The sequence below is a fragment of the Lactuca serriola genome, chromosome 3, assembly GCF_051521515.1.
Source record: "Lactuca serriola cultivar US96UC23 chromosome 3, Lser_US96UC23_V15, whole genome shotgun sequence".
Taxonomy (NCBI): domain Eukaryota; kingdom Viridiplantae; phylum Streptophyta; class Magnoliopsida; order Asterales; family Asteraceae; genus Lactuca; species Lactuca serriola.
Window position 1 is genome coordinate 260,960,742 of NC_136410.1, and position 12,675 is coordinate 260,973,416.

The 12,675-nt window shown below is 37.9% G+C and overlaps 1 long non-coding RNA gene across 3 annotated transcripts; it reads right to left on the bottom strand.

The window, feature by feature from the left end:
* Window positions 1-10,032: 10,032 nt before the first annotated feature.
* LOC145094879 (uncharacterized) lies at window positions 10,033-12,198 on the bottom strand. Of its 3 annotated transcripts, none has more exons than XR_013703621.1 (7): window positions 11,517-12,198; window positions 11,089-11,417; window positions 10,924-10,979; window positions 10,763-10,828; window positions 10,637-10,679; window positions 10,391-10,554; window positions 10,033-10,187 (listed from the first exon to the last, which is right to left on the bottom strand). It is a non-coding gene; the product is annotated as an uncharacterized LOC145094879 (long non-coding RNA). The 3 variants fall into 3 exon arrangements; XR_013703622.1 differs by having other exon boundaries at window positions 11,089-11,212; window positions 11,517-12,184; XR_013703620.1 differs by having other exon boundaries at window positions 11,089-12,160.
* Window positions 12,199-12,675: the final 477 nt, after the last annotated feature.

The window sequence follows — 12,675 nt, forward strand, 5'->3', positions numbered from 1 at the left end:
TTCATGGTTTTGGGGTGTGACAGAACCCCTGGTCATATTGCACGAAACTGCCCAAACCGTGCATTTGTTCCTTTTTATACACAAAGGGGAGTGAATGAGTCACGAGGAAGATCTCTTAAGAGAAAATCCCCAGGATCTCATTCAGTTGATGGTGATTGGAACATCAATAAAGAAAGAAATCGGGCTAATCTTGAAAAGAACAAATAGGTTTTAAACAAAAATTCAACAGGTACTTTAATGAGATCGAAATTGGTTAAACTAAGATCGGTATCGTCAAAGACATCGTTTGGGTCATCGGCTAATCTTAGACGGAAACCCAAACAATCAAAACCAAAGAAAAACATTTTGAAAACACCTGTAAATGTTTCTAAACCTAATTATAAATGGGTGCCCAAAATTTCAAATGTCTAATCACCTCAACGTTCTGTGTTTGCATATGGTAATCAATCTGTTTTGTCAAGTGAAAAAGTTAATTTTGTTGCTTACAAAGGAAAACCCAGTGTTTCTATGACCTGGGTTCCTAAATTTAATTAATCCCTCACACCGTGCAGGAACAACTACGAAGGAATATCGTCATACCTTGGTATGTCGATAGTGGTTGTTCTAGGCACATGACACAAGACATCTGCCAATTACAAGACATTCAGAATTTTAATGGGGGGTTTGTTTCCTTTGCGGGAGGAGAAGGAGGAAAGATCACTTAGAAGGGTGTTGGATTAGGTGTCTAAGTTCATAACTATTTCTAGAATGTACTTGACCCGATTAGCATGGTCCATTTTGGGTTGCATGGCATTTCAACACTTGGATAGACTAAATGAGAGAAATGAAACTTATGGTTTATTAATATATTATAAGTTCTAATATATTGATAATATTATTTAATTAGTTTTAATCAAGAATTAATTTGGTGATCAAAAGGAAACTAATTAAATATATGGGGTTGATTATGCAAATCATCCATATGATCCATGGTTTATTGAATTGGGCTAAAACCCATAAGGTGCTCCATGGATAGTCCATGGAGGTTACAAACCCATGGATCATGGAATATGAAAATCCATGTCAATTAGGTTTTACATGCTGTAACCCTACTTGTGGCACAACTATAAAAGGACCTCATGGGCTACAAAAATCGGCACTATGTGTAGAACAAGAGGGCTGGCCAATTTTGAGTGATAGTGTACTTCTCTCAAAGTTATTCCAAGAGTTGTGGTGTTGTGTGAAACATTTGAGGCATCATATTAGAGGTGCTAGGCTCACAAGGTTCTCAAGGAATCCAAGCAACAAAGAAAGGTATGTTTTTCTACTAGCTTTTATGTTTCAAAGTTCCCCATGCCATGCTAATTACGTTAAGAACCTTGGAAAATCAAATTTGCATGTATAATAGAGAAAACATAGATCCAAGGTTTATAGGGTTGCATGAACACCATAGGAGTGTTAGAATGCTCAAAACCGTTCAGTATTATCAGAGACTAGGCTTGTTTTCATTTATACTTGATGCAAAGTTGCTGAAAATCGAAGTTTATATGTTGTCTGGGCTGGTGACTCGCCGAGTCCATGAGTAAATTTGTGACAACCTGAAATTTCTCCTGTTATCTTTAACTAATCTCCGTTAATAAAATTTGAACTTTATTGATTTTTTTTCCATCAAACTTCTTGGCTTAGGAAATCAACTAATATCATAGTTATAATTCTATACGACTCGGAAAACCAAAAATCACGCGAAAAACCCGCATTTTCTCGAAAAACAACGTGTGTGCGGCCAGGACGAGTTTACGGCCGTAAACTCATGTACGGCCGTAAACTCGTTTGCAGTCAGTGCCAGGTGGACCCCACCACCGACCATACCCTCCAACCTATAAATACTGGACCCCCACCCTCATTTGAACCTTCTTGGCCGAAAATACTCTCTTTCTCTCTCTAACTCTCTTGACCGTAAACACCTATAGCCCCTTATTTCATCCGAAAACACCAAAAAATCGTCATTTAGGGCCGTTTGGGAGCATCTGGAACACGTTTTCGTCAAAATCAAGCACCCTTGTTCTTGAGTTTACGGTCGTAAACCCTGTTCACGGCCGTAAACCCCCAATTACGGCTGTAAGCAGCTCTTAAGTGGTGAAAAGTCTGCTCCCTAGATTCAACCAAGTCCCGGTAACATTCCTTAACCAAAAGCGAGTGTTTCTCTAACACTTTATCTAACGAAATCACTAATTTAGATACATATATGTATTTATTGATATTAGGATTCCGTTAAGTGCCACGTGCGTCGACGCAAGGATCTTCCAGTTCAATCCTTTGCACCCAACAAACTATGAGTTCATACCCCTACGCTTTTAAGATTTTTAAACGTTTTCAGGGGGAATACAAGCCAAACACAAAAAGATCTTTGTGAACTAAAACAGAAGTGTTTTCAACATGTTAAAACTTATTTAATTGACCCTATCCAACATGTGTCATAAAACATATAGACATTTATTCCCTTTTGTATTATGCAGAGCATAAGAGACTTTTTCTATACGTAATTGCATAGTTTTCAAAACAGTACATATACATAATGAAAGACCCCAACTTTCGTATTTATTAAAGACCCAAACTTTCATACTATTCTAACATTATTCTTAAGTTACTTCCTCAAAACATGCTACATGTATATTTATAAAACAATATTTTATATAATTAAAGTGATTACAAAAGATTGGATACAAACCGACTAAGTTTTATTACATTTTATATCTACCCAGGAATCTACTATTCATATACATACTTGAACATTAAAATACAGAAAAATAGGATTAACTATTCTAAATCTTTTAGCAGTATAAAACTATATTGGATACTCATCACCTGCAATTGTGAAACATTGAGAGGGATAAGCGATAACGCTTAGTGAATTCAATAAATAGATACAATATAATCTTATGCCTTATATATATACCAATATGACAGAAGCAAAAGGGAACAAGAACAACAATAGCATATGCGTATCATATGTCAGGCTTTCAATATCAACTCAAGATTTGATTCAAAGTTTTACAATCAATGAGACATAACGATTTCAATACTTGATATGCATCAATAAAGCTTTTGCCCAAATGGCACAAAAGGCATATAATTTCTGATTAACATTTTGGTAGATTTCAGGCTTATAGCCCTGTCTAACCATTTGCCAATACCATAGAATAGAGTTCATTCTCTTACGGAGTCATGCTCTACATGTTCAAAGACCACATACAAGTCCTATCTAACCTTCTGCCAATGCCATAGAATAGAAGTCATTCTCTTACGAGACATGTTCTACATGGCCAGAGGCTACATACCAGTACCACCGTGAATCTAAGTCCTTTCACTGATCACAGGGTCAAAGGTATAATTTTGCTATAAAAATAGCGAATGAAAATAGCACGGGAAAATAACTCGGAATAATAACACTTCAGGGCGTATTCTGGGCTTTAAAAATGTTACTGGGGCTTCAGGGCAATTTAAAATAGTGAAAATATTGAAAAAGGGGCCAAAATGCCAAAGGATTCTAGTCGGAAGATCTCGCAGCCTCCTTATTTATAGGCAAGGTCCGAAGGTCGGATGAGAAGGAACCAGGCAGCGAAGCAGCTCGGTGGCATCAGCAGCGAGGGACACGAGGCTGCTACGTGGCTCGGATGTGGCTCGGATGTGGCTCGGATGTGGCTCCTGCGAAACTCGGACACGCGAAGGGGCAGGTGGCGCTGCGAGGCGAGGCCACGAGGCTAGCCATGCGAGACCGAGACAGCTGGAGAACACGCGTCGGATCCGGACTCTGCCACGACTTCGGCAACGCACCTGCTTCGTGCGAGGTGACGTGGCCGCTTCTTATCCATGCAAATTTCTCGAGAAATGCACCCAAATCTTCTAAAATCCATAACTTTCTCATACGGACTCCGTTTTTGACGTTCTTTATATGCACGCGTAGCTAAAATTATGCTCTACAACTTTTGTTTAGACTTCGTCGGCTAATTTTGACATTATTTTTAATATTATTATTTTTAACAGACCGGGACAGGAAAATCCGTTAAAATTCATAACTTCTTCATCCGACATCCGTTTTCGTCAGACTTTTTACTGTTGTACTAAAAATGAGGAGACCTTCGATTCTCGTTTAGGATGTATCGGCCAAAAATCACTCGATCTAAAATTCGAGTTTTTAGTTGTCTACTGCTAAGCTGAAACTTCGAAAAATCATAACTTCCTCATACGAAGTCAGATTTTGGCGTTCTTTTTTATCGAATTTCTCGGTTTGACGAATACTACGACTTTCATTTAGATCAATAAGGCTAAAAAGTAGTTTATCAAAAACTCACTTTTTACGTCATTCGGTGCCGTGTCGGTTTTGTCGCGGATCTTCGGTTGGTCATAACTTCTTCATTATAATTCGGATTTCGACAAGGTTTTCGCCTAAACACTTCTAACGAGATTCTCTACAACATCAAATAATAAAATTTTACTTATTTCAAATTTTATATTTTCGCTAAATTTTTATTATTTGGCTATTAATTGGAATCTCATAAGACTTCCAATATTTTATGAGTAATTCTAAACAAAGTTTTACTTCATTTCTAGTAAAAACTATCTGTTAGAACTCAATACTCAATTTTGTTCAGTTTAAATAATAACAAAGCACGATTTCAGAATGTGTATGTTACACATAACGTATCAGTCAAACTATAATAGGTACAGTTTCGGGAATTCATTACCAGTTTTACAGATTCAAACTACGTATACGGTCTAACATATAAACTATGATAAATTTAGTTTATCCATTTCTACATACAGATAACAAGAGTGTCATACCAAATAATTATTTTACGTATAATTATTTATACTCTACTCACCATACAAACGATTTCCAACATGAGAACAAAGATACAGAGCAACATGTAAACTAGTTAATACAGGATTGTGAGACCTCTCTTCATTGTACCCTTCGGGGTACTGGTAAATCCTCTACATTTTGTATCGCTAGAGTCTCCTGGAGGGAGAGCATGAGATTTGTGAATAGATCTTTTTAGGACCGACAATCCCACACCTGACTGTTAGCTAGAGTTAGGCAGGCATGCCTGGGGTGACAAATTTTGTAACATACGTCGCCTGAAGAAAAGTCACAGAGGTCATCAGTCACATTAGCATGGCTATACGAACTCACAATAGTATAAAGTAACCTTTATTTACGGAATGATCATTCTTCAATAGTTTTATTTTAAATAATAATACTACCTACATACTATACTGGAGGGTAATCCAGGGATACATCATTTGGTCTTATTTTAAGTAATAAGACTACTTTATATACTGGTGGCAGCCAGGGTTTTCAAACAAGAACATACATACTGGTGGTAGCCAGGGTTTTCAAAAGGATCATACTATTCTTGCCAAGATCAACCAACATGATAGAAAATGTCGGATTTTCTAGAAAAACAAACAAACATTTATACAAATTGTAACACCGTGAATTTCAAAATAATTTTTCGCAAATTAGAAAAACATTTCTCATTTAATTCTCATAAAAACATTAAGTTTAAATCCCAATTCACATCATACAAAATCCCAAGATCACATATATATCAAAAATCCCATGCGTGTGTACAGATCAAGCCGGCGCCTTCCCACGGTCATTGCTAGTACCTGAAACAACCACACTAACACTGTAAGCACAAAGCTTAGTGAGTTCCCCAAAATACCACACACATAACACATATTAGCCACTCAAGGCTATAACTCTATGGGTTCGTGCACCCAAACTCTATGAACCCTCAGGTTCTAACTCTGTGAACCTTCCGGTTCCAAGTCTAAAACATGCACAACATAGATCACATAGAAATCATGCAGTACAACACATCACATACATATAGCACACAAATAATCTGATCACATAACTCTGGTTACCTACTCAAGGCAAAGTATAGTGAGAAGACTCACCTCGTGTATCTCGATAACTTGCGAATCCTAGAAATCACTCGTGCTCGATCCTCCGAGCTATAATCCTCCTATAACATCAGATGTTTCTAATTAACACTTTTACCACTAAGGTTGACTACCCTTATCAAGTCAACATTGGTCAACTCTGGTCAACGGTCAACGATCAACTTTGACTGGACTCGGCGAGTACACTAGGGCGACTCGGCGAGTCTAAACGTATTCACCAACTCTCTAGGATTCTCTTTTGACACGTCGAGTACTCCCCTGACTCGACGGGTTCCACCTGGCATGAATCGCGGGGCCACCACGACTCAACTCGCCGAGTCTCAAGAACAACTCGGCGAGTCCCAGCTCAACTCAGTCCAACTGTCAACCCTCTCTAACTCTCCCTGACTCACTGAGTCGACCCTTAACTCGGCAAGACCACTCGCTGAGTGGTTAAGGACAATCTTCATGCTACTCGCCGAGTCTGTTCTTTAGACTCGGCGATTCCATGCCATGCATCTACTCAAACTAGCTTCTGAGGTCAGATCTGCACCATCCACTCATAGATCTGGCCCTCTTAAGCTTTTTTACCACATAAAGTCTATATCTTGGTGCTCATAACACACCTACAAGGCTCTTTTTGGAGAAATAACCTCTAAAATGGCAACCCTAGCCTCTAACCCAAAAGAGAGGGCATAAAGCATGACATTAGGGACTCTCTGGACCTGCTAAGGTCCAGATCTAAGCACCATATCCCCATGGGACCTCTCACGCTTCCAATACAAAGCCAATAAGGCATGAAGAAGCCCTAGATTTGACCAAATCAACAAAAATACGGAAATAAGCTCTAAATGATACCTAAAGAAGCCTCCTCTGATGAAATGAAAGAAGATCCAAGCTCCCCAACTCCTCTAGCTTGACTTTCCTCTTCCTTTCTTGCAAAAACACACAAATTTGGTGAACAATAGCCTCTTATCTCACTCACACGAATCCCTCAGCTGCTTTGGTGCTCTCAAGATAAAGGTAGCCGCAATGAAGGGCCATAAGGTCCCTTAAATAGGGCTTAGGACCGGGAATTTAGGGTTTCATTAAACAGCGAGGACTCGCCGAGTCCATTCCTTGGACTCGTCGAGTCCGGGCGCGAACCCGCGTCCTGAACCGCGATCCTACTCGGCGAGTTTGAGCTCCAACTCGCCGAGTCCCCTCACAAAACTCCAAAAATATAAGCATAAAAGATACCTGGAGATCCGGGCTGTTACACAAATTCAGTGACTAGTTCTCAATTCAAAAACATGCTTATGAACTCACCAACTTATGCTGATACGTTTTCAAAATCGCTTGTATTCTCAGGACAACAATAGACAGCTACTCTCGCCAGCTTTTGGAGAAGACGGAGCATTTTTGGAGTCTCGTCTTTATCTTTTGCTACTTTTGATATATGCAAACTTGTACCTAACAATCAATGTAACTATTCTTATAATGAAATGGTTGTGTTTACTTTGATTACCATGATGCAATTGTTGTGATACTACACATGACGTCATCCACCCCCGGACGTTTTCGCCGTCCGTTTACCACGGTTCGGGGGTGTGACAGATTGGTATCAGAGCCATTGTTTATAGTGAACTAAGTATACCGAACCTTACATGGTATACAACTATAAACTCTAAAGGGGCTGAAGTGTTTTGAACTTAAAATATACTTTTAAAATGTAATTATTTTATAAGAAGTATACAGTTATACCTACATACCAGACACAATATCATTAGTAGAACAAAACAAAAGTATTTAGATGTTGGACACTGCAGTTAAACCTGGGCAGTTATGTAATCATGTCTAGGGTCAATATAGCCTGATCAACTATATTTATTCGAGACATGACCAACATGTGCTTGGGAGTGATTGTGATGTTGCAGCAGACCTAAAACTTACCAAGTATCCATACAACAAGATATCAATATAACAAAACATACAACTTAAAAATACTATAGGAGTATTTTATCTAGAATCGAACTTATTACAGAACATAATTTCCAAGTGCTGCTACTCATTCCTTTTAGTGATAGTTTACTTACATTAGTAACTCTTCCTTTTTTATCGCTTCATAGAACACTCTTTCTATCAGACTGAGATATATCTTGCTTCATATCTCTTGATTCGAATCCAGGGGACTTACCATCCACTTCCTCCTGATTATTTTAGAACAAGATGCCTCTAAAGAAAAGACCCAACAAAAAGAACAACAATACCCCCAACAGATCCAACACTGCCTCCTTAGTTCGATCCTGCCATGTTCCAGGAAGCTGTCACGGCGGCTGTGGCTGCCGTAATGTCGCAGATAAATTTTGGCGGCTCTGGCGGGTCGGGTAGTGGTGCCCAACCCCTCAATCTTGATGGAAGCCAAGGACACCAGAAGGAGTGCTCCTATAAAAACTTCATAAACGCAAAACCCACATCCTTTGACGGCAATGGAGGTGTTATTGCCCTGACTCGATGGTTCGAGAAGATCAAGTCCATCTTCGAAATTTTTTCCTGTTCTAAAGCCAACAAGGTGAAATTCGCCACTTGCACTTTCACCAACAAAGCACTGACCTGGTGGAATGGTCGGGTCAAATATCTAACCCTGCCAGTAGCAAATGCTATGGGTTAGGAGAGCTTGAAAGAGCTCATGCTTGCTGAATACTGCCTAAGGGGTGAAATGCATAAACTGGAGCATGAATTATGGAACTTGAAGATGAAGGGTTCCGACATTGCCTCCTACACGGCTAGATTCTGTGATTTGGCTCTCCTCTGTCCGGGAATGGTCACCCGGAAAATAAGAAAATAGAAAGATACATTTGGGGATTGACGTCCCCAACACAAGGAAATGTCTTGGCCGCTAGGCCAACCACTTTTGACAGCGCCAAATGCCTGGCGCAGACTCTCATAGATCACGGAGTTGATCTTGATAATGTGACAGCCGCTCCCGAACCAGCGAAGGTGAGTGGTGAGAAATGAAAGTTTTGGAGGCAGCGAAAGGTCCAGCCTTCGCAGGAGACCTCAAAGAAACAGCAAACGGTGGCAGTTCACGCTGCTACTACTCCTGCCGCTGCTCGTGCCACTCAAGAACCTACCAGTAGATATGTTGGTATCCTTCCTCGGTACGACAAGTGAAATTATCATCATAATCCAGCGCCATGCCATGAAATGCTTTGCAACAACTGTTGCAAGAAGGGGCACACCGCTCGTTTTTGCAAGGCTCCAGTCCAACCAACCATTCAGGCGTCCGGAACAGGTGTCGGTCAAACCTGTTACGGCTGTGGTGAGGTCGGACACTACAAGAGAGATTTCCCCAAGGCAACAATAGCTGGTAACACTAGGAGAGTTGTAGCAATGGGCCAGGAGAAAGCAGTTGCAGATCCCACAGTTGTTACGGGTACGTTCCTTCTCGATAGCTCTTATGCATGCATTCTTTTCGATTCTGGTGCGGAGAGAAGTTTTGTTAGTCATGCATTCAAGCATCTTCTAAAACATAGGCCCCAACCTTTAACTGAAATGTTTACCGTCGAGATGGCTAACGAAAAGAAAGAGAGCACTAACGACATATTCATCGGCTATACCATTACCTTAAACAACCATTCCTTTCCCATTGACCTTATGCTCACTACTAGAAAAAAGGCCTTTTATGGCGCTCATTGCGCGTCGTAAAACGCTCAGACGAAGCGCAAATGCGCGTCAAGAAAGGCCCTGTCATAACAAGAGTCAACACGCATTTATGACGCACATTTATGACAGGCAATGCGTATCATTAAAACCCCTATCAAGAAAGGTCATGTCATAAATGAAGATGACACTCATTTTGTGTATCGTAAATTTAAATGTTAAAAAAAATATTTATATATTTATTAATTTTTAAATTAAATTGGCATTTAATGTCTCATCATAGAAATAAAATACAATATACAAAAAATAAAATCCATCGCATAAAATTTAAAATACCATATACCAAACATTCAATTTCATCTAAATGTTAAACAAGTTATCAAAAACATTGTATGTACATTACATGTCAAAAGAGGATGCTATGTAATATTTCACAAAGTTAACAAAAACATTGTACATCACACTTCAAAAGACAAATGTTACCTAACATTTCACAATTATATTGTTTGTGGATACAAAATATCACTGGTAAATGAAGTCTGTAAAAAAATTCGATCATTCTTCACGGATTTCATCAATATCATTACTTGTGTATTCAACTTTGGCAGCCCAACCTGAGAAAAAAATTGCATATATTGTTTAAGTTATAAAAAAAATGATCATTTCTTTAACAGTGAGTAGATCAAATAAACATAAAATGTAAATTCTCCTTTCTTATTATGCCTTTTATTGTCTCTTTATGTCTTCAATATCATCAACAACAAGATTCAAATTTATAGTTTATCAATATTGAATAAGAAGAAATATTTGAACATACTCATATGAAGTTGATTCCATCAAACCACTTGTTTGTATGAATTTGAAGAATTTGGAGGTAGGAAAGAATTCTCTTTCATCTTGTTTGTATGAATTTGAAGAATTTGGAGACGACCATTTTCATCTGGAAGGTTGATTTCCACTTGGACTTCTAAACGACCAGGCCTAGCCAATTAGGAGATGACACGTTAGCAAACATGGTAAAAGACTAAAAGTTAGTTAACAAGATTTTTTTTAATGGACTCACCTCAAAAGAGCTACACATTGTTCAGCGCTTCCACACCATCTATCTAAAAATGGATTTTTGAAATTGAGTGTTAATTTAATTCCTTTTTGTTGATTATACAGTTTGACTTTAAATGGTTGGTCAAACCTTTGTAAGGAGCTGATTCACAATGCTATCGTGCACCCCTGTGCCATCCGTAGTAGAACCTCTAGACTGCAAGTTTACAAAAATATATTATGATGAATATTTGAAAATTAAAATTAAAAAATTAAAAAATTTCATATTATTAAAATATGGGATTGACATACCTTGCAAATTGCATCAATTTCATCGAAAATGATGACATGTAAGTCACTTTGATCCCCTGGGAAAATATGAACAAAAAGGTAAAAAAAAAGTATAAAAGTCAAGAGTTTTTAAACCTACCTCATGAAAACATCATAAGGACTTGCTTTAAGATTTTTTAATCTTACCTCATAAGGATTCCTAATAACTTCAACCCACCACTTGAAAACAGCACAAGAGGTACCCATTAGGGACTTGAGGCTTAGATGGACCAGTATCTCCATATTCATCATTCATTTTTGCTCCAAGTGTCTGTGTGCATAACACAACAGTAAATAAAGAGATAAAAAAATAAAAAATAAATAGATATAAATATAAATATATAGTTATATTCCCCCATATCCTGGTATACAAGTCTCTGAAGCAACATGTTCTGCTTCCAAAGCCATAGCAGCCCTATTTATCTTTGCCTTCTCAGGCTTGGGCAACATTGCAGAAGCTCCAGATTTTCATTTTTCTATGAATTTATGCAGTTTCAAGTGAAGTGTGTATATTACAAACAGAAGGGTATATTTGTCATTTATATAATGTATAAGATAAAGCTACACCAGCATACCTTTAACAGCTCAGAAGCAGTGGGAGTAATACGAGGGTCTTTTGTAAGGCATTTTGCTATGAAATCACGGAACACAAGAGACTTGAAACACGAAACATTATTAAAAATATATATAAAAACAAAAAATGCAAACACAAACACAAAATTAAAATCAGAACTGAAGATATCAAAACAAGAGAAACGGACAAACCATTTCTCTTTATCTTCAAGCATAGGAGCTGGTTCAATGGAAATCATAAATAACACCTATTGCAGGAAGATCCTGAATGCCCTGGAAAAAAAGTATTATTAAATGAGAAAAAATAACACCTATTTGCAAATTTCACAAAAGTATTCTCCCATATTGACTCAACAGTTTGTGGAGACTCTAGCAACCTGATGGACAATATAACAATCATAAATCTAGTAAAAAGTGTGAAGAAAACCGGGTGTTCTTTTGCACTTGAATCTACATATGACAATTGATAGAAGCAACTCCAACAAAATAAGTGACCACAGCAAGTGGCAGATCCACACAAAAAGTACAGGGGTAGCACAAATTTTTTACTATGTAATATTACTAATATTTAATATGATTTTTTTGTATGGAAAATTTAAGCCAACAAAGGCAACCTACTCTAAGATCCAGCTAGAGGTTGAACAAAAAAAAAAGACAACTACAAACAAAAAGAAACATTAAAAAGGCAAAGCCTAAGAGAGAAACCATTAAAAACAATAAACAAATGAGGAAGAAACCAACAAAGACAACCTACTCTAAAGGTATCATAGGACCAAAAACAAAAGAAAGGGGAAAAAAGGTCCAAATCAGAGAATGGCCAAACAAAAGAAACAAAACAACACCAACTTAATAGTGAGGGGAAGAACCATCAGATAAGTTGATCCACAAATAACCAACAACTCAAAAACAGGATCCAAGGGCCTCCAGTTCTCATCTATGAAGAAAAAAAATGCAACTTAAAGCTCTTTCTAAACAGGGATTCACTAAGGCATTTCATCAAACACATAATTTGCACGAAATTATTCCATATAAAGACATGCTTAGTTCATATAGTTATACACAAGAAAATTTGAGTTGATTGTTGGGATATGATACATATATAGAGAGCGGGTAAGAAAGCAATCCATACCAAAAGTTTCATTTTGGATCATGGCGTAAAGG